The following is a 23,888-nucleotide window of genomic DNA, read 5'->3' as shown; positions in this document are numbered from 1 at the left end:
CAATTAATTCCCAAATATTACAATTGCAAAATGTATGTCACTCTTTGTTTAAGCATCCATCATGCACTAACTATGTGATTAGCCGTTCTTGGTCGAGAATAATCTTTTTTTAATGAGAGGTGACAATTATTACGGGGATCACTCAGTTGTGATAGAAGGAAATGTAATTAAATCCCGCAGGGATACAAATAAAACACATGGTTAGGCATCTAAAAATAATTAGTTTGTCATTAAAGGCAAACCCAGAGTCATCACGCGTGTACTAATGAGGAAGTCTATGCAGATTTTGCTGTGTTTTTCTGCAAATATTTATATAACAAGGTGAAACTATCTCAAGGTTACGATAATAACCAACTTACAAAGTGTTGCATACTGTTTAAATTTGCCAGTCACTTTACAGTCCAATATATGTACTATTGATAAATTGAAAATTTGGTATCTATAGTGCCACACATTTAATAGAAAACGGAGACACCAGAAGGATATGAACAAGAGTGAAAGTAGTTTGGACTTTTTATTTTATGTCCATCAGCAAAAACAACTTGCACTTGCTTCATGGCATGCTTTTCTTTGCTTGTTGCAATTGTAAACATGAGACACAGAGTTGGAGTAGAATGGAAGGTGCACACTAATGGCACAGAGAAAAACTAATGTTGCAAATGAAAGGTGACAAAAGGTCACAAAGTTCAGCAAGGTGTTGCAGGGAGACCAAAAAAGGGCCTCCTATTGCTCATTTGTTGTCAAACTGCAGCGCCAAAGAGATCGAAAATACGAGAGGTATTACTTGCAGTAATCTCCTTTCTTGGAGCTGCTGCCAAACACATGGAATCGTGATGCGGTGCACAAGCAGCAGCCCTGTGATTGTGTGACTTGTTTATCTATTTATTTATTCATTTCTACCACCCTGCGCTAAAACGTTTCAACTGCCGTGCAATTCAGAGACCAGCTTTTATGTAAGATTAGCCTGTTGATAGTAATGTTTTCTGAGCTTTGCAAGCAACAATAGGGCTGTGATTTCTTGAGGCAAACGCTTTTGTGTACGTTGAAGAACTCTTGCTGGAAAAAAAAGTGTAAATGCACTTTCCTGAAATTGAATAATAAAAACGTTGCACAGCTTATTCAAACCGGATGGAAATATACCCAGCACACTGTAGCGGGCACCCAGAGGGTAGATGAATAAAAGTATCTTGCAGTGGTGCAGAGGTAAATACTCTTTTTCCATTCTAGCATGCTTGTCCAATGAGGTGTGACCTCTGCAGATATACAGTCGTTGCACAGAACTCCATCCATCCATTTTTTACACCATTTGTCTTCATTTACGAGTGAGCCGGAGCCTATCCCAATTGAGAGGCGAGAGAGATTCAACACTTGACTGGTTGTCAGCCAATAGCAGGGCACTTATGGACAAACAATCTTACAAGTTCACATTTACACCTATGGGGATTTTTAGTCTTATGCTAACCTAACACATGAGAGAGGAATCTGGAATAGGAGAGTTATATGAGATCCCTGACACACTAACCGCTTCAAATTCAGGGGAGAAAAAATTGATGTCATTTTAAAGAGATTAATTTGTTGCTGTATTACAGTCCTACGGTATTTCTTTAATTGTACAACTTGTGTTTAGCTTTTGCCCACAAACAGCGCAATGAGGTTTGATCTCGAAAACTTGAATTATGACAGCTTCCTACAGAGAAAGGTGCTCAGGGCTGAACATGAGTTTTTGTGTGTACTCCAGAGCTGCTCCTCATGTTGTCTAAGGAAGCTTGATAGTATACACTAGAGCGAGAGGGCCCTTCTCTCCCCAGGGTCTGATATAATGAGTGAGGAGCTTACTAAATATGATCTGCAGCTCTCACAAATAGGCTACTTGAAACAGCTGGAGTCTGAGAAATAACAAGCAGCGGTAATGTATGTATTTGTGGGAATGCTATCTGACTCAATTTGGACAAAGTAATGTGTTTAAATATGATACAGGAGTAGAGACCAGAGTGACATAAGAGGCTGTCGGTGCTGATTCCGAACGCAAACATAGGAACAACCGTTTTCCAGTTTGTAGCATGTAGTGACGGATTTCAAATGATTGCCTTCAAGGTTTCAGGCTGGGAAGAAATGTGAATAGAATTGTACTGCACGGTCTACTGGAACCACCTCCCATGGTCAGGATTTATCTTGTGGAAAATCTTATCACTTGGTAGCATAGAGTCTGGAAACCAAAAGAGACATCTGAATTAAGATATTTCTAAGAGTCAGCAGAAATTCTTATAGCTACATGAATACATTGTGTTTCTTAACAGCCATTGAGTAAGTCCAAGTGAATTTGCTGAATGTTCACTTTTCTGCAGTGGCCATTGTGGCTATAAATTCCTATGAAAGACAACTGACCTCTAACAGTGTATTCATTCCCAATCCTAAAAACAGAACACCATCCTCAATTTCATGTACAGCCTGCTTATCACTCAAAGTCTGTCGCTATGATCAAACTACCAGCGGCATCCAAAAAGGCAAATCCAAGTAACGGTAGAAGCTGGGATCATTGAATCTTTGAAGAAGAGACTCGGCGTTCAATCAAGAAGGGATTGGGCGTAATACACCTTTGCTTTCATAACAGCTTCACATTTCCATATTCCGTTGTGTGCATAAACATCGTCACAGCTGCGGCATCTTGGCCTATTTGTCAAGCCGATAATGAATCTGATGTTTACAAAGCAAAGACTCTCTTCTCATCCCACTATTAACTCAGTAATTACTGCAGCTCCCTCTATTCTCACTCTATGACAAAGACTTTCAAAGATATAAACTCTATATTTCTTTCTTTAGGTTAACAGAGTTGAAGGGAAACGGTAAAACACATTTCCGTTTCGATTACCACTCAAACATTCAATAGTTCGGAACGCTGGAGTTTAAAAATGAGCTTGCTCATCTTCATTAAAGACTTTTGAAGTAGCTGCTGTCAGCGTTCATCCAAACTGACAAAACCTACCTTGACTCTCACCCTTTTCTAAGTCAATCCCCAACCCATTTCGCCACTAGTGCCCTCAATAATGGCCTCAGTTTAATCTCCAGCGTGCCTTACCTTTGCCGTCTTTTCATTTCCCTTTGAGATAGTAAAGCTCTCGCTCTGAGCTGCTGGAAACAATCACAGGACATGGAATGAATAAGAATGCTGTATTTTGAGGAGATTTACCATGTGTGACTATTTTGTATTCTCCTGCAGCACATCCAGCTGTGACTAAACATATTATCATGTTTTGTGCAAAAGAAAGCCATAGGACATCTCTTATAAATGCACGTTTACATACCCTATGTTGGACAAAGATAACGCAATTACATGTAAACGACAGAGAGTGCACCAGCCTCTTACTGGGGATTTCGACCAAATAGCCCTGCACTCAGTTGCACTAAATTATACTGTATGTGTTCATCAGGCAGAAAATTGTACCCAGAGATGGGCATTAGGCATTCACTCAGCATGGCGTAAAGAGATGCATGCATGTTTGTCTTTCATGGTTGAAAAGAAGGCTTTCTTCTGGAAGTTCAATAACTTCAAAATATCAACAGAAGGTTGTTATTGTCATGTCAAACTACTTATTCATGGTAGTGATGGATGCAAAAGCCTACAAAAAGATTCAATATTACATTCAGGGCCCATTTTTAGGTTATATTTATGAAGGAACTATATTACAACTAAGATGTAAACAGGGGTGCACATGTGGTGCACAGGTGCACATTGGCATTAAAAATGTTTAAAGTGCACCAGATTTAAGTGCGTCACTGCTCTTTAAAAAAACATTTTGCAGGAATCAAACACTATACACAGGCTACAGTATACACTGGAGATGACAAATTAAAACTGGGTCAAGATGGCTCTGGGAGTGTCTGTAAATGTGACCCCTCCAACCTGCAAATGTCCCAAAAATGTAATAACAGATAAACTACTGTATTATTCTATTTAATCAAAGAAAGGTCTACATTTTTACTGTTCCAAGATAAATTGTACTGTGTATGGATTTATCGCTGTATTTGTCTTACCATAATAAAACAATTTGTAGTGGGTGCAGCAACTCAGTGGCACAAGTGAAGAATGAAACACAAACAACTGTTTAGTCAAACGTGGCAAGGACAGTAAATGATACTTTGGGCAACAAATCATGTGAATAATTCACATCAACACTAACTTGACTAAAAAGGTCCAATTTCTGTTCTCGTTTGTATTTACTCCTCCGCAGATTTCTCAATTTAGATAACCCTTGGAGCATCTCTCTACCAATGTCAAAGATCTATCTATGGCAAAGAGGCACGTGAAATATCAAAAGGCCAAGCACTATACTCAACAAGATTGGAGTGCAGGTGGGTGGGGGTAACTTACACCATTCTGAAATGCTGCACCTCCAGCGATCCTTCCGAAGAGGAGGGGCAGTTGGAATCCCATCTCTCGGTGATGAAATTCTTTTCATCGTTCCTCATTTGCATAACAAAGGTGCATAAATCGTATTATATATGGCAACGTGACACTGTAAACCTCTATAAGAAGAGTGTCGAACCAACACTCTCCTCTTTTTAGTCCAGGAATCATTGCGAGTTTGTGTGCACATTGACTTGAAATGTTACCCCGTCACAACCTTGCACCTTTCATGTCGTTAGAATGTTCATGTCATTTAAAAAGGCATTCATCTATGCAACTGCAAGATATTATGAATGCAAATGACCTGCTATTCCCTGATGTCATACGCCCTATTTATATGCATCGTTTTAAACAGCAATACTATCGAAGTCTCGTGAACCACTGACTTCGTTCTCATGGACCCACTCAGAGTTCAGCGAAGCACAGAGACGAAGGTGTCGGTCCGTGATATTTCATCATTAGGCTGACAAAAAGGATGAGATGTGACAAAGGGCCATCACCCCTAAGAAGACTTGCCAGGTTACGCGGTCTGTAGCAAAGTAGCTAACAACGTAGACATACAGAGGTCATTATACAAAATTCTGTCGAGGGAAAATTTGAGGCAACCCCTAATCTAGGCTGCTTTAGGCAATGAACAAATCAGCAAATGTCAGTCATGCCCAATAAACGGCAGACTTGTGCAGCTCCGCAAGGATTTTGAGACAGGATTACACAATCATCAATTAATCAAAATGTTTTATCATGTATAAGAAAGGTTTCCCCATTAGATAAAAATTGTCTGAAGAGCTCTAATGCCCCTTCTGTTGAAATTCGAATTGTAAAACCATACTTAGTTTGAAAATAGATCAGTTGTATGTGATTAAAGTGAGTTAAACCAATATAAATGTCATTTTCAAATCAAAGTGGTTACATTCACATCAGTTTCAAACATTTTAATCATGTGCAACCAAAAATTCAGTACTTATAAGTATTATAATACCCATGTACATATTTACATAATGTAGATACATTATATCAAGTGATTTATCCACATGGAAGTGTTACAGCCATAAACCAACTGCGGCACACCTGTAAAGTTAAAGACAAGGCTAATGCTGAGATGCACACTACATAAAGGACCTACTGCTGACTCAGTAATTGCAAAGTTCTGAGCATTTTCAGGAATGAACATCAGCACAAAACTCCTTCATGGCATAGGTTTCAATGGCACAATGCCAAACGATGGATAAAGTAGGAGTAATGCAAGCCGCCAATGAGCTCTGCAATAGTGCAAACGTGTTCTGTGAAGTGACAAATGCTTCTCTAGGTGCGCAAATCTGATGGGATGGTATAATAAATATCAGGACAGATATATAGCGGAGGGTATATATCGTCCTGATTGCTGGGGGTTTGCAAGGTGAAGTGAGGGAGGATCTTAATATATTTATCTTAATGAGACAAAATTGCAATTGATAATAAGCTTATATGTCCCGTTGCAGCATGATTGCACCTTGGTGCACAGAGCAAATCCACAAAAGCAGGGATGAGTTTGGTGTGGATGAATTGGTCGGGCTTGACGTCAACCCATTCAAAACAACTAGGAAGGAGTTTGATTGTGAGTCGATAAAGATTCCTATAGACACTCCCATAAATCTAGTACGCCTACAGAGTTTGCTGGGAGAGATATTGAAATCCATCTATTTAGAATGAATGCCAGCGCCTGTCGGTAAAATATGGGAGCCCATATAGTTTAGAGGCTGAACTGTGCATGGATTAGGTGTGTTTACCCTTGAAAATGATAACAAGTGAAGCAATGGAGGTCTTATGTGTGCAGAACAAATAGAAGATAGAGTCTATGACAAACAAACGGGAGTGAGGGGAGGCAGAGCATATGTGGAGCCTTTGCGTGAGCTCTTGAAGAAAAGATATTTTAATTGCTGCCATAATTGATCTGTCAAAGGATGCCCTGCACTACTTGAGTAACAGATCGCATTAACGTCTAATACTTCAGTTGTTTATTGTACCCACTTAGATGAAGCCAAAGACTAATAAGGTTACGACAGATGAGAGCCGCTCTGGGCATGCTTATCTTCAGATAAAGCAGCATCGGTTCAAACTTTCAGTGCTGTGGTGTGAGTGGTCACTGAAGTCATGTTTATCTTGATGGGAAGCAAGCTGTTATTTTTTTTGAAAAAAACAGTAGAGGCTGGAATGAATCTGGATACAAGCAGATGCATTACAGAAATTATGCTTTAGCAGTATCATGCAAGTCCTTCCAAAATTCAGAACAGCACTTGAGGACCTGAAGAAGATTTGCAGGATTAGTTGTAAACCAGGCCAGCTCGATATATAGATTGGCTCCACACTGAGAGCGGCATTCAATTTCCCAACAATTAGATGCACCCGAAGGTTAATATGGTAGTCGGTTAATCTGTGGTGCTTGTGTTATCCACTCCAATGATTCCCAAACAGGGTGCTGTGCGCATTACTGTGCCGTGAGAAATAACCCAGTTTCACTTCAAATTCATTAGAATCATCAATGGAAGTGAAGTGTAGAGATAGGCAGAACAATTAATTGCCCTTTTTTTTTTTTTTTACATGCAAGAAGGTGCGATAAACATGTGCAACCAACTGTAGACATTCAGTCAAAAAGAATAAGTCACGGGTTTCCGTAAGTACATATATCGACTTTTTGTTCCATTAAACAGGTCCAGGTTTCACACAGAGTAAGTCCATTTACAGAGTAAGTCGCTAGGGGTTGCCAGGGGTGACCATGGCCCCCCTTAAATATTTACTGGCCACCTCACAACAACTAGTGCCCAGAAAAGATTGTATCAGCGTCATCTAGTGCATAGGTGTCAAACTCAAGGCCTGGGCGCCATATTTATATTATTTGGCCCGCAGAGACATTTTGCATCGACTTTATGTCATTACTACATAAATGTCTTCACTTTTTGAAAAAGAGATATTGCTAGCAATTTTTTTTATTATCGTTCATCTTTTTGAACTATTTGAACAGTTTTACAAGTCTCCTCTGATTTCAACACTAGTTATTCATCAGTTTGTTATGTAGCCTATAATGTATGTTTATCGAAGACGTTGACAGTCATAGTGGCCCTCCCGAGGGAAACTATGACTACAATGCGGCAACCCTGATCTAGTGAATTACAGGCTTAAAAATGGTGGGTTGAAAATAACACAATTTGGGTTGAAAAAATGTTTTTGCACAAACAACCCATTGATTTGTACAAAACAACCCAACTAATTTCAAAAGAACCCAAAGTTGAATCAAATTGACCCAACTTCCAGGGTCTGTCGAATTTTTTACTAGGCAGTTTTCAGCATGCATAATCTCATGATTTATTGGCGGGTTACACAATTTAACAATGTGGAACTCAAAATTTTAACTGCACTATTGGTCTTTGCACATGAGATCATTAGTAACCATAACGGAATAATCAGTAGGCATTTCCTCCCATTTTTCCAACCAGCCAGTTCACGACAACAGTAGTCGCAGGAACGTGATAAGTATTAGGAATTTTGGGAAAAGTTTTTTTTTTTTTTTGAGCGGTGGGTGGAAGTGAGGGTTCCGTTTGTACACTGGTGCCATATCTTTGAATGACGGACTCAAATCTTGGCAGGGCATCGATTCAGACATAATGAAGGTCATTGTGTATTTAATATTGCAAAGACAGTAATGTATCAGCGAAATAGGCTGCCGCTCACAATGTGGAAAGTACTCTGGATCTTCTCTAGGCAACATTATATAAAGAAAGTCCCCACTCTGACCTTGTTACGACACTAACTTTCCCCCATGACCGCAGTATGTTTTTAATAAGGGTGCTTTTCATGCCTAGTGGCAGTTTGCTTCCAATCCAATCCTCCTAGCTGATTTCATATTCTGAGAATGCTGTAGGTCTCCTGGCCATATGAAAAAGAAATTTCTCTCCTGGGATGTGGGAAGATGTCTCTGGTCTGGCACACACTGAGCTCTGAGAAGCAGGGATGACAGGAACATTACATGGTTCAAATGAAACCTCACATTAGGCTATTTACATTTGTAAGGAGCCATTATGTGACCCTCCTATTGTGTCTTAATGCAAAGCAGTGAGAATAAAAAAAAAAAAGTTATGAATCAGAAGAGAGAAAGGTGAGGCCAACACAAATACAAAGTGCTAAAGTGCTCGCAGACTGTCTTTATTCATTCTGACAGTGAAAGAGGGAGCTGATACTGACCAACAAGGAAGGAGATTAGCTAACCAGAGTATTTTATTTAGCTGCTGTCTCCTCTTTAGCAATGAAACTGAAAAAGGAAGACAATGACTGGGATGCCCTTCGTTCGTAGCTTTCATGAGATAATGTCTTACAGGGAGGGACAAAGTTGCTCGAACGTTTCCATCAAGGAACCCTTCTACATGAAAGTGGGTATTTTGGGCTGTCAGAAGTGGAGTGACAGTTCTTTTCAGACAAAATGAAAGTGTTCCTCACAGAAACAAGCAGTCACTTTCATTGCACACTTCACAAGCAAAGAAGTACTGAGTTATAAAGTCTGCCAATTAGTGAAGAGCCTAAATTTGTCAGATCCAAGGTTATCTAAAACCTTGATTACTGAAGACATTCTGAAATATCCACAGAGTCAATATTTTGAAACGTTTGCAAAACACAAAGGTGACACTACAACAATCAAGTACGCTTACTAAAACACTCGTTACACAAAAGTGTGTTCTCCGCAAGAGTGACACTAATCTTCACTTCAATCAATTTGAAAAGGTTATACTGTAGTATTGTAAATCACATTCTGTGCTCGGTTTGCCTTGTTTTCACCTTCACCAAGCACTGTCGTCACCTCTACTATAGCTGATGCTGCACAACTGAGAGAAGATATTGGTTACTGTGTGCGTGTCAATCATCGCTGATTGTTTTTTTGCATCATAGATACAAACCGAGCTGTCGCTAAAGGGCCGACACCTCAGTGGATATTTCAATAACATTGATTGGTATTTTGTCATTTATGTTCGCTTCAGATATAAATGATAGAAAGTCACCGAGTCCTTAGAAGGCGCTACATCTCCTGTGAAACTTTTCTTAGTATCACCCCATCAAATACATTTTTTGGAAAGCACTGATGTGCCTCAGGGTTACTTTGCAACAGAGGTGTGGCTATATATAATCCTGTCTGCAGTGATGCCGTAACTGTAACATCTAATCCTATCAACAATTTTAATGCAGATAACCTGGACCTTCCATTTCTACTGTCTCCAGTACAACCGTTAATTTAAAGTGTTAATTTAAGACCATGCTGTTCTTCCCTTTCCATTTTCTTATCCCCCCTGGTGGCGGAGGAAAAGCAGTTGGGGGGTAGTGCTTCTATAATTGGAGAAAGCTTCTGAAACATGCAGATGAAGCAGGGTGGGAAGGAAAAAAAAAAGGCGTGATATGGGCCACATTTCTAATTATCATTCCCTTTTTCTCCAACTCATGCAGTCATACTGTACAGCAGAGATGCCCTCTTCGCCTGCTGGCCTCCACATAATTAGTGCTCAGTGTCGAGGGCTGAGGGTGGATTGACGCTTGCATAAGGCTTGAGTGAGGGGGCTTGGTGGCAGGGGGCTTACAAGCAAGCTGGGGCTTTGATGACAGGGTTAAGAGCACTGTCAGCATACTCACTCCTACATATGTTGCAATGAAACAAATTGTCAGATGACAGCCAAGCCCACCGCTCTGCATGTGAAACATGGAAAATGGTTGAAATAAAGAAAATTTGGCAATTATATTTTATACATTTATTTTAAAAGCTCATTTTAATGAAGTGATGATCATTTCTTGATGAGTGGTGGGAGAAGAATGAAAAAAGGCAAGGAAGAGACCCTGCTCAAGGCAAAGGCAAGTGGACAGAACCCAGCCATTCCAGGGATCCAATTAAAAAAACGGTACCAACCATTTTACATTTTTAAGATAATATAATTATGCACCATTAATTTACACATACTGCAATTTGTAATGCATATTTCTGTACATAGCGGAGGTTAGTTCTTAATATCATGAGGTGCCATCCTATATAATAAAGTGAAGCTACCACAATAAACAGATTTTTTTCTTAAATCAATGCTTTCATCTTTTTCATTTTTAAAATCAATCTATGAACTTTATATGCACTGCACATATCCCCAACCCCTAACGGCTTAAAGTGAACAGAATAGATCTCATTTTTGTCGCAATAAAGCTTTCGGGCAGTCTGCAGCATGTCAACAAAGTTTGGTTCCTGTGTTCACAATATCAATACCAAACCATTAAATCCTCTACAAGGACTGGTTCAATTTAACCAGGGGGGGGGAAAAAATCCACAATCCTATTCTCTCTAAAATAAGTTGAGAAATAAGTCGCTTTGTAAAAAATTCTCAGTCGAGGAAAGTCACCTACCGCAGCAAAGGGAGGCTCAGCACTGCCTCTTTGCAGGGTGTCGGGCTGCTCTTATCGGCCCACCAAGAGGCCGTAGAGGAGTAATAGGATTGTGGCTCACACAGAAAGTGGCATGCTCACTAAGCTGTGGAAGGCTGGGGCACATGTGCGCTTGTCCAGCACCATGGAAGCACAGAAAAGCAGATGGGTGGATGCTGACTTGCGCTCACTCAATAAATAACTGTTAAATGGACAACTTTGGAGGGTCAGTGGGACACTGTTCCACTGGTGTACCTCTGAAGACCTGCATATAACCTGTAATCCTGCACCCACGAAAATGAATAGCCAGCAGTTACACAGAAAAACATTTTCTGTAAAATGGAGGTTGGGGGAGAGGTAGCAAAGAGGATGCTGGTTTTAGGTTTGCTAGTCAGTGTCTTTCCTTGGCAGCAGAGCACAGTATCCATTTTGGAAAGATGAAAGCAGCACTGGGCTGAATCAGAATGGGAGGGGCAGGTGCATGCACCTTGAGCTCTGCTGATTTAGGCACTGATGAATAATTATAATCGGATTCTGTAAGAACGATGTATTGTCATTAGAAATATGATACAAGTAAAAGATCAACAATATAACTATTATTTTCAGGTACTTACATGTGGATCTTACTATTTCAGCAAGTGTTGTTTGAACCCAGCCATTTGTCAAGTGAGTAAACTGGAACATACGACTGGCAAAGATGTGTTTTATTGCTCATTGATGATGCAAACTATGTCCACACTGTCTAATTTCAGGTTCAAGTTTCTATACCAGATGTAACTACATGTCTCGGGGTCACTAACAAGAAATTGTGAAGCTGAGAGAAGATGGGAAAATCAATAAGCAACACATGTAGAACTGTTGATGAAAGCTGCGTCGAAAGACCCTCTCAAGAGACTTTAACCCTACAGAGCATGTATTTTACCTTACGCTCAATGTATATATGCAAATAGGAGTTTTTAAAGGACAGTTTTGAACCAAGATGGATTTGATCGGTGCGTAGTAGTTTTTCTTTCTGAAGGAAAGTAAGATGGTGAACCTTTGGGTTAGATTTGGGCTTATTAAGAGAGAGACATGTTGTACCGCTTCAAGATGAGTTAAGAGTCTCCATCATGTGCAATAAGCAAAATGGAGCACAGTGTACACAAACAATGCTGGATGCTTGTTTGTCGTGACTTTGTAGGCGACAAAGATGAAAAATAGAAGGTATGATCGCAAATTATTTCAATTTAGTATGCATCCAAACACTGACAGAGGTCTAGTGCGTTTGTAATTATACAGAAGTGCCCGCTCCTCTGCATACGGCAGAGGCTGTCTTATTGAGTTTGATGGATGCTACTGTTTATCGGTCACACTCCTATCTCCCATCAGAAGAGTTTCATTAATTTCACACATGCTGGATGATGACAGCCGCTGGCTGATTCCAGAGAAGCTTAATTTCATGTGTGGATATTTCAATTCCCAACAACATTTGGTAATTCAGAGAAAATAGAACAGAGTTTAACATGTTGAGATGAAGAGTTCAACAGCACAGATGACCAGATGGGCGCTATAATTGTGAACTATTCTGACAAGAACATTGTGTTTGAATTTTCTTCTGATAGGTGCATACGTTATGTTACATGAAAGCGATGGCCATAATAAATAATCAATCAATTAATACCAAGAGCAAGAACATCTATTTTCCACACCCAAGCTGTACATGGCGCTGTAATCAATCTCCAAATGCACATAGCCATTCATGGTGACGTAAAATGGTAATGCCAATGTCATCCACGACGTGTCACAAAGGACACGGCTTTTGTTTATGCTGCATTTTCTATGTTCCAATTTATATCCTGACAGACCTGATGAGATAACGTGACGAGCGCTACGAAATTGTTGTCAGCGTGAGATGGGGGTCTTTCTTCCGGCTGTCGCTTGGTGGCTATCAGGGAGTGTGATCTACAGAGAGCACCCTCCTTTCTCTGAGGGGGTCAATAGAGCGGACATTGACACAGGACATGGTTTTGTTCCGTGAGACACACCTGCACATATTGTTCCTGTTGAACAAATGTTTCTAAGCTAATATGGCTTCCACATTATGGAGACAAAGAAAAGACACTCTGGGGACTTCTGCATTAAAATAATGTGAATATTTCTGTCGTAGATTTAAGCGGTTGTTGCTATTTATAGCACGGCATATAGAGTACATCCTAAAATAAACGTAAGGGAATTCTTTTTTAGCTCAGAATATGTTAGTTGCACTTAGTTGTATGAATACATAAAGGAATCCAAAAGCAAAACACTGACTATATTTGAAGATGTTCCATTGATGAAAGAGTAGCCCTTCAATCCTAATCCTACAACAGACACATTTCTTATCTATTTTATGCCTGTGAATAATGCCTGAAAGATATTCAGATCAGTCAGGTCGCAGCAGACGCCAAGAGTCTGTCAACGATGCAATTTTTGCTCTTTGTACTAATGTTTCTCGCTCTCTTTACTCTGTCTTATATTCTCCTCTCATCATCAAATTTCTTGTTGTCTGTGTTGTCTCTCACAGTCTTTTCTTTCATGTGCATGAAGTCGGCATACTGCACTTAGTCACGGGGTGAGCTTACGCTTCAAGTCATGCAATCCTGTTAGAAACTGGCACAACTTTGCCCATTCGATGCCAGTCAAAATATTACAATCTGTTTACGGATTTAACGAGCACTGGACACATTGCATCCCATAATGTGCCTTGTTTATACATCTTTACGGTGAAGGAAATATTGGAATGATTCCACCCAAATCTGTTCACTGTGTTTTACATCTTTCATGTGTGTGTGATTGTGGTTTTATTTGAAGCACAGGAACAAGACATAGATGTCACAGTGACAAAGAAAGTTATTGGCTTTCCTAATATGAGCCAACAGCCTGATCAGGATTCAGCAGGTGTCTCATGTATCCGAGGCCGACGTCTGTTCCGGACCATCAATCAGAGCTAAATGGCAGATGGTCGGCTCCGTGGCCAGGCAGGAAGTGCTCTAACAATCGCTGCAGCAACACAGCGAGCGGCCTACCTGCTGATAATCCATTTACGCACAGACAAAACTACTTTAATCTGCACCCCTCTGCAAACAACAAGGCCAGCATCCAAGCTGAAAAATCACTGGTCCACTGCATACATCACACAGGGTGACAGGCCGCGTTAGAGTAAATACTTAACCACATTTACATATGGCAGAAGGCTTATGTTAATGAATTAACATACGGTGCTTGATTAAAATCACATGATTGCCTCCTTGCCGGTCATACGGTGAGATTTTATGCAGTGGATGATTTACTCGATTATTCAATCAAAAAGTGAACAAAGATTGTAATTCATGTGTGTCTGTTTATTCAGAACCTGACACGGCCTTAGGAATGTCTATGCTGATGTTGGTATTATTGCAAAAATAATGATAGACTGCATATGAAAGCAAATTAGAATCTGCATGGTACTCTCAATGATGAAAATAGTGTCAAAATTCACACTTTGTCACAAAGCCAACCAAAACAGTGCAACTATTCCTCTATAATTTGGCAAATATATTTTCAGTGCAAACTCTAAAGATGACATTGGAACTGAGGATTTTAATGAGAAACGCTGGACTATGTGCCAAACTAAGAGGTCAGGCCAAGACCTTGAGTTCCCACAGGGTGTCATTAGAAAAGATTAAGTTTGACTGAGCTCTGTTGCCAAGATGTTTCTGCTGATTAGGCTTCATCAAACAACAGAGACTTAGTAGAAGAGCAGACTTCGTTCCACTGAAAATCTGCCCGGATTTGCTCCTGCTCATCAACACATCTGTTCAAGAGTTTGAATGACTCATCCTCTTTTCTCAAAGCATGGAGTCACAGCCCAACACGAAGGAATATACAATTAGTCTTGACTAGTAGAGCTGTTCCACCAACCCGAGGCAGCAGCGAGAGGAGGGGGGCAGCCATGAAAGAGGCCAGGTGCAATATCCCATCCTTCCTGTCAGAGCGCTTAAAAGGAGAGCAGAGGAAGAGCGTTTAGCTCCGAGGGACGCATGTGGAATGCTGACCACAGGTTAAAGAATCGACTATTCAGTGTGCGTCTCTTCCATGTGCCCTATCGTGTCTGGGAGGTATCTGCCAAGTCAAAATGTTGCCAACATCTTCTGAGGTGCTTGGAATACTGACAAGGAAAGAATTCAAGAGTTTTTTTACTGGCCATGTTTGAGCATGCCAAACAAGGAATTTGACTTCGGTACATCTCAGCGTCTGCGAAAATTGACAAATATTCTCAAACTCTCAGGAGGGCAAGAAAAAAACTCAAAACTCCTACTAGGGGAAATGAGAAACCTTAAGAAGAGACCACAAGATGGAAGGATCCCTCTTCCAGGATGACCAGGCTGCAATGGATGCAGAGTGGACACATAGTACACATAATATAGACAATTCAAAATAAAGCGTCAAGAGCCTCTAAAAGTGGTGTGAGTTCATCAGAGCGACAACCTGGGGGAAAGTCAGGTCTAGAGGAGGAGCGCTGACCTTGATCGCTGGTGAGAAGAGACCGGAAGTAGCATTTAATGTAAAATATTATTTTTACAATATGATTTAGTCTATTGAACACACCAGTAAATAAACCACACCTATTAAATAAACAGAAACTTTGAAAGTCTTTTTTTTTTTTTACACATTAGCCACACATGCAAATAAGGGAGGTTTGCTCATCTTTGTAGAAGCACAAAGTGTCCAATTATTGCTCATTAGGCTCTTTTAAAGACTTAAAACAAAGTTGATCTTTACTTGAGAAGTCTCTGGAGATTAGGCAACACCTCTGTAATGATCCACAAGAACCATAAAACCCGGTGCCGTCATTTGCTTTTGTATAACCAAACATCACATGACGTCCTTGCTTGGTCCTTTCGGTCCCTGCTGAGAATTCCTGCTGTTTGTCCATCATGGATTAAACGGACAGTTAACATCTTGCACTAACGTCTCAAATCTCTGCTGAGACAAGTGCCACGTTCAATAACCGCCGTCTGCTCTCAGAGACAGAGTGCCCTCCCTTGTTCATAAAGGCTGAGGATTTTCTTTTTGTTCTTCATTGATATTTCCCTTACAAAGTCAATATGAGCCATTTACTCATTCAACACAACACAAGGCTGGAGTCTAAAAAGAAGCAAAGTGCAGTGCTTCTGAAAGCGTTTGCACTTTATTTGACGTTACCATTAAATGTATACTTGATGAGAATGAAAAGTCACCAAAAGTCATTTCATTACAAAGTTCCTGCACACAATCAGTGATGGGGATGCCATTCAATAACGGGAAATGGTCTTTCACTTTAAGATACCTTTAAGGTACTCAATGTGTTTTAACAATGTCTCCTCATTCACCTACTAATGAAGCGGCATGAGGAGCAACTGCAGTTAACCTTCAAGTTTGGAGATGACAACTCTACAACCTGAGCCATTCTTGACTAGACAGATAATAGAAGACAAAGAAGATAGGAGAGATAATTACAGATGGATGGACAAGACAAGCCATGCACAAAGCTTTCCTTGAAAATGTTTGCATCAGGAGTGCCATCAAGCAACCCAAGAGAGATGTGAAAGAAAAGAAGGCAGAATGCTATGAAAGTTTAGGAATTAAACCTTCCTTTAGTTAAAACCTAATATGTTAATGTTTTCTTTGTATTATTCAAAATCCAAAAAGGCACTGGATCATTTTCGCTATTTTGTCCATTAATTTTGTCCAACGCCACAATTTTATGCAAATTAACACTCGATGATAACAATTGTGCAGAGCAATCAAAAAGGTTGTACTCTATTCTTTCTACAACTGTGACCTTTATGCAAATATTGGAATTACCATTCGTGCAGATACAGAATTACTGCATATATATTCATATGGATGTTGACACTCCACTAACCGCAAATAGCAGTGTACATGTTTATGTAATTATTTTCTATTCATCGAAATGAGTGACAAGACCAAAGGTTTGGTATGGGAAGGGCTGTCCTTAGAGCACTTCCACTTACAGTTTAATAAAAGTGGACTCTTCTTAATAAGGAGGTGATGAACTGTAATCTACTTTTAGTCTGGCAAGCAAACACACTAATGGCCATATTGACTTGAGAGTTAAAAGAAAATCAAAGTCATTGTAAGTTGCTGAGGAAAAACCTTTGAGCGTACTAAAATGTCTGGGAGCTCAGGATGCAGTTTGTGTGTACAGCCCAATTATTCAGCCTTAGTGACCAAGAACAAATTGAGAGCGCTCCACACTCTGTAGTTGATAGATTTACTATTGCTGCGCACCCTTTTTCGTGTTTAATAATTATTGAGATCTTACGCGAATATGTGTTGACTCAGAAGCAAACCTGCACAGAAAATCAATCTGCACCCAAATATATCTATTTAATAGTTCCATTGTGAATGTCATGTCATTGAGTACTGGATTTAATGAGCAGGAGAGTAAAAGAGACAGTTTTTCCAGCACAGGCTCATGCGAATGTTCTTAAGGGCACTCCAATAGATAAATGGTTGCCCAAATGCAGTCTGACTTGGAAACAGGCTGCTCCCCGACTCCCCTGCTAAAACCACAAAGTGAGATTAATCACTGTTGCCAAGGGAGATGATATCCTTTGTTTCTTTAAATATGTGGCCTTTGTACAAGGAATAGCAGAGGGATAGGCATAGTTCTTTCCTACTAATGATAGGAGTGCACAGTAAGTGTAAATTGAAATGGTTGGGCAACTACTTTAAAGTACCGTTGGAGGGTATAAGCAAAGGTTCAAAGTATACTGTGACATCTCGTAGCCAGAGAGTAAAGCAGTGAAAATGAATATTTCATTAGAGCCATACCAAAGCAGACAGTGGTCCTGGCCACAGTTGTTATCCCCTTTAGGTGCTAAGGCCGCTAGAATTCATAAAGATGATTTTGAGTTCCAAAAGATAGTCACCACATTCTCATTTCATTATATCCGACCACAGAAGGCTAATTTCTCACTACAGTGAAATTCAGTAAAGACACCATCCATTTTCAACACCACTTAACCTGTTCAGAGTCGCAAGGGCTGCTGGAGGATATCTACCTGACATCAAGCGAAAGGCAGATGACATTCTGAACTGGTCGCCACCCAGTTGCACGGCACATAAAGAGAGGACCAAATAGTCACAGGCATATGCACACCATCACTGAGCGGGAATTGATCCCACTCTGGGCGCGCACAAGTCAGGCATGTGTACCCTTACACCATCAGCAAGGGTTACTGTGCTGGAGATTTATATTTTCCCAAAAATATACTACCGTATTTTCCGCACTATAAGGCGCACCTTCAATGAATGGCCCATTTTAAAACTTTGTCCATATATAAGTCCATATATTTGGACACGCCTGCCGTAGTGGCTCAATATTGGTCCATACATAAAGCGCACCGGATTATAAGGCGCACTGTCGGCTTTTGGGAAAATTTGAGGTTTTTAGGTGCGCTTTATAGTGCGGAAAATACGGTATACATGGTGCTTCAAGACATGCTTGATTTTTTTTGTGGCATTGACAAACACAGACATTTTAAACCTCACGCCTCGTGTAGCGCCTAACTTTCTTTCCTTGGTGCGCACATTGAAACTTTTATATAACATTGAACTTACATTACTGAAAGGTACCAGGCCACAGCAGTAAATTTTTGGTCCCCCAATAATTTAACAGGGCAGCATTCAATACCAACTGTGCTGCTGCAAGCTCCTTGGAGACAGCAAATCACAAAGACTTATAATAGAGGAGACAAATCAAGTGTGCTAGATCCCTCCAACCTCCAGCCCTACTTTCCCAAGGTTATTTTCAGAGATAGCTTATGGTTCTGTACAGTATGTGGGTTGGGTTTTAAGTAAGCCCTGCCACTAAAGATGTGGTGGAATCCTTTGCAAAAGAAGCACAGGCTCTTTAGTGACCACCGAGAAACAGGGGAATTGCTAATTGAAGCCCCTGGGAGGCCTTGATGGGTGCTGTTTTTGTCCCAACGGAACAAAGTCAGCCCACTTTAGCCCTGGCAACACCATGCATTATATAGAAAAGCAACAGACTTTGAACGTCAGAATTGCAGCGCTTGGAGGGCCAGCACAAACGATTTAAGTCTTGATTTACTTAGATACCAAATAGCAGGCACGAAATTCTGTCTTCACTGTTTAGAGATTGCTCATGCTGCTGTTGAGTGTGAGTGATCCAAGATTGCAACCTTTTGAGATCCTATATAGCAGGCGTTAAATTGCGTGTTGACAGATAGTGAGCGCTGTTGACAACAGACAACAGTAGAAATGGTGGCAACTGGTGGTTTTTACCATGAACAATTAGGGAGAAGTTTAATGTGATGGAATTTGAAGTGTAAGTGAGAAATCTATTGCGTCTCGAGCACGTGCCAATTGTACATAAAACTCAAATCACTCAGGATAATCCTTAAACAACGTCAGAATTGCCGACTGACTGTAAGGGAGGAAAAAAGTCCAAGTTTGGCCTGATTACTAGCCAAGGTCTCAATCACATTATTATGCAACACCTGGAAAATCAATTTGGGACAGGTCAGCACCATTTGTTACAGTGTGCTGAAAAGACCCAACACACAAATGCAGTGTCGAAAGGAGTTTTGTCACAGATGACTGGCTCCAAGTCAGCCCTCAGAAGCTACAAAATTGTAACGCTGAATACATGATATGTCATGACAATTTTTATTGGCAATTCAAAAATGTTTACACAAGAGAAAAACTTCTCGCCACCACCTCTCATTTTGTCCGTGCACTGTTGTGTATGCTGGTTTGCACCTGCCCTTCAGACGAGCTATTTAAAGATGCAAACTCAGTCAAGGCAATTTGTCTTTGGTTTTATAAATCAAATTATATGGGCTAAATTCATTTGTTTGCTTATACTCCTCCCACGATGCACAAAATGAACTCCCCACCGATTCAACTCCATATCTGTAAAAGGTTGCTAACTGAACCATATTGCAAAGTCAAAGCCCATCATTAAATAGTAACATTATCTAAAAATGCCCATCCTGTCTTTGTCTGGGAGAGCTTGCTATTATCAAATCCATACAGCATAACCTCAATTTAATACAATGAATATGTTCAATTGAAAACCTCCACTTTTCAGATTATAGAGCTGAATGAGACTGATATATTTTATGCATTCTTTGTTGAGCAACGCAAATGTTGAATAAAAAAAAACAGTAAATAGAGACTAATGCTTCTTGATTAGAACAGCTATGGTAAGGGCATTCCTTTACATAAGCATGTCCTGCCTGAGGCAGAGATCATGGAAGATCCAGATGGCCAATCTTTTCCTTTTTCTCTACTTTGAATTCATCTCCAATGTAATTTCACGCTTCTGAGACAATAATTGTCAAAGAAAAGAAAAAGTGAGTCAGTTTGTTATGACCATCTTTCAACTACACAATTAATTTGTATTCCTTATTTTATTATTATGTGTACTGCGTTGACATTCTTCCACCAACAACGTATGCATAGTGCATGTTTACGAGCCCCTGCAGCCAAAGTACAAACTGGCCTCCTCACGTGTACAGTTGTCACTAAACAGGATTAAGGAATCCTCATCCAGGCAGCTAATTGTCGGCTGCTTACAGCGCCGTCGGCGTCCCTCTCCTCCCCTGCTCCACACATCTGCAGTCTTCATTACAGCCAGGAGCTTGGTGCTATACCGTGTTCGCCAAACTCTCCTCTCAAGCTGTTCACTTTGCAAACTGTCGACCATTTCGGAAATGATTCACTTACTGTTTTAGTCGATTAGTTTGATTGAATTAAAGTTTCAAATGTCAATGTTTTGTTTGAGTTCCAATCAGGAAAGTTTAACTACATTAGAGTAGAGAAATAGAACAAGGTGGAAGAACTGATAATGAACTGCACAGGGGATGTTGAGGGAAGAGCATTCCTCACAGGAGGCTCACTAATGTGGCAAATGGAGAAACGTGTGAAAGAGGAGAAACAGAAAAGACATTGGCAGCAGCCTCAAAGATCTATTTGAAAACATTTTGATAGAAATGCGACAAAGACAGGACAAGAAGACAATTAACCACAGCTAACAAAAGAACAAATTAAGACTTTAATATGGTGATTTGATGAGACTTTTGAATGGTTTCGTAGATAAAATTATGGGCACAGTAACCTTTCCATGAATTCATAATTTCAGGACAGAATACCTTAACATCCAATTGGAGGTGGCAATTAATACTCAATTAAAGAGTGACATGGGGAGGGGGGGGGGGGTTATATCAAAATGAGTGAAAGAGCTGAGTTGGAAAATTTATATTTTTCAAATTCCAATTTTATCTCAAGCTATGAGTGTGACCAAAACAATCGTATCTATGACAATACTGACCTACTACCCCAATTTACTGAACAAAAATATAAAAGGGGCACTTTTGTTTCCACTCTAATTTTTATGAGCTGAACTTAAATACTCAGACCCTTTCTAAGTAACACCAAAGGCCTATTTCTCACATATGCTCTCATTGCGATAATCCACCCACCTCACTGGTGAACCATCAACATGCTGATTCGACAGCATGATCATTGCACAGGTGTGCCTGAGGCTGTTCACAAAAACGTGGCTGTAAAAGCACAAATGTGCTGTTTTATGACAAAGCTCATTGCCGGAGATGTTACAAGTTTTCAAAGCGCTCGCATATGCTCGCCTGTAGATTGAATGTCCATTTCAATCCATCTCTAATCCAAGTCTTAACTGACTACTTAGTGCATTGTAAAGAGTACATTTAGTTTTATTTGTAAATGCATTGGTCAATTGAAATAATCTTCAGTCGTACAATATTATGCATGCGCCCCCATACGCTACTGTTTTTGTGGCAAAACACACATTCACAGTCAGTCAACATGGGCAATGTTTTATCACAGTTTCCACAAAGCACTCACTTTTCTCCTGTGCTATCTCTCTGGATGTCTTTCCAATTAAATCATAATTATATGCAGCATACCCCTGGGAAATTATTTGACTCGTGGCAGCGAAACGTCACCATAACAGATGACCTGCAAGGTGTGAGGTGACAGCAAAAAACCTTGCCAAGGACCACCTGCCTCAATCGTATCATCTAGTACATGGCTGAGTGTGTGGTGTGTGCGTGTGTGTGTTTTTGCACGACATTAAACTAGTTGGTTTCATTGTTGCTCTGTGACTTGCTGTGCTTATATAGGCTTGCTGCCTGTCTGTTTTATTTTGGACAGTGTGTTCAGTGCTACCATTAGAACATATCAACTCTACTGCCAACAATTTACAATTGAAGAACCACTGCAGGTGGCAATTGCTACATTGACCCATCAGCGTATGTAATGAAAACATTAACTTTCTATTAACGTTATATATTTCGGAATCATTTACAGTTATTCTCACAGCTCATTGCATTATCTATGGGGCATTGACAAAGTTTCCACAAGGCTGCAAATTTTATTTTAAAGAACAGTAGAATCCTACCACATTTTAGGGAAATTATTTTATAACAAATTGTGTAGCACAGTGGTACTTGAACTTATTTTCATGCAGCCTGCATGTGATTGATTTTCACTTGATGTGGTCGGTTAGTTGTTTTGCATGGTAGGTTAGGGTTAGTTAGTTTTTTTATTACTAGTTGGTTGGGGTGTTGCTCAGATGTTTGTTTGATTAGTTGATGTGTTGGTAAGTTGATTGGTTGATTGGTGGTGTTGTCTAGATGGAATAAATGAGGAATGTGCCATAGAGGCACAACTGTATTGAGGTCAACATCATCAAATACCTTGAGGGTGAACTGGAATCGAGACAGTGACCCAGATCCTCTTGTCCAACATCAGTAACCTTTGACCTCACAAATGCTGAAATAAATAAACATAAATCTCAATGACTTGGAAGTCATCTTATAGCTGCAAAGGGATGAAAACTCCAGTCCAGGTGTCCCAATATTTTGTCAATATTGCATATTTAGCTTTCTGTTATAAAGACGTACATTCACCTCAATGTAACAATTTTTAGCACAGAACACACTAGTAGTGCTGTACTACTTCTATTGATTGGTAAGGAAAATTTGACCTCAGAACCTGAGCACAGCTATTACTCACCTTGATCACACCCCTCTTCCTTTTGCAGCTTTCCAATCACAGCTGGCTCCGAGCACCCAATTCCAAGCGAGCACACTTGGAGGTCATGGTACTGTGAAACGCTGGCTTGTGACAAATAGCTTCTGGAGGGTTGGCCTGCTGAGACAAGATGAGAAGATCTGTATGATGAAGAGACGGCAACACTGGCATTGCCGAACCTGACAATAGAATACTCTAGCACTGCTCAAGTTATTTCGTTTACATTGGTTTTTAATTTTATTTTGGAGCATTTGGGCACTTCTGCCCATAAAACAATAATGTGGATTGTGTTGAATCTTTTTTTTAAGCTTTCGGATCTCTTTGATCATGAATGCAATGTATGCACACTGGAGAATTCTCTTGGGTGATTAGCATCTTTGTGCATGTCTTACCTTCAGTTCACCTCGAAACTTCCAGAAAACCATCTTGTACAGACTGAGTGGGAGAGAGATGAGCACCCCAACAATGTTTAAAACATGAGGGGGATTTGTTGCCCATGTTTCGCTCTCAGCCATAATTAAATTCTTAATTAGGCAGCCCTCTGGAAAGAAAAAAAAACATGGAGAGAATTCAATTCCGCGCTCCAACCAGTTTGTCCAGTACTGAAGGTGAAGAGTGAGGGGGAGAAAATATTATAGAGGAAAGTAGGAAAGCCCGAAAGCAATAGATGAGCACACTGTTCTCACTTTAATTTGCTGTTTAATGCTGCTCTTGCAAATACAGCTGCACCTCCTACATACAACCTGGTAAAACTCAAGAGAAAATTTGTATATTTATTGCCTACATCCAAAATAGACTTGCTATGGCGTTGAGATGTACTCTGCCACCACGATTTACTTGAATATTAACTCAGGCTTTTGCCTGTAATTTGAGGGAGCGGGGTTCGACATGCCCTGCAAAGAAAAAAATCGGAGAAATAGCTGGACTTCAATTTATCACATCTAGCTTGTCTTGCAGAGTC

General features: G+C 40.2%; 1 long non-coding RNA gene across 1 annotated transcript in view; it reads right to left on the bottom strand.

The window, feature by feature from the left end:
- Window positions 1-23,049, bottom strand: part of LOC133158556 (uncharacterized) — a 70,987-nt gene extending 47,938 nt beyond the window's left edge. The window contains exons 1-2 of the long non-coding RNA XR_009715237.1: window positions 22,910-23,049; window positions 22,591-22,666 (exon numbers count right to left, since the gene is read on the bottom strand). This is a non-coding gene — a long non-coding RNA (uncharacterized LOC133158556). The remainder of the gene's footprint in view (window positions 1-22,590; window positions 22,667-22,909) is intronic.
- Window positions 23,050-23,888: the final 839 nt, after the last annotated feature.

The sequence above is a fragment of the Syngnathus typhle genome, linkage group LG8 (assembly GCF_033458585.1).
Source record: "Syngnathus typhle isolate RoL2023-S1 ecotype Sweden linkage group LG8, RoL_Styp_1.0, whole genome shotgun sequence".
Taxonomy (NCBI): Eukaryota; Metazoa; Chordata; class Actinopteri; order Syngnathiformes; family Syngnathidae; genus Syngnathus; species Syngnathus typhle.
This window is presented reverse-complemented; position numbering and strand designations above follow the sequence as displayed.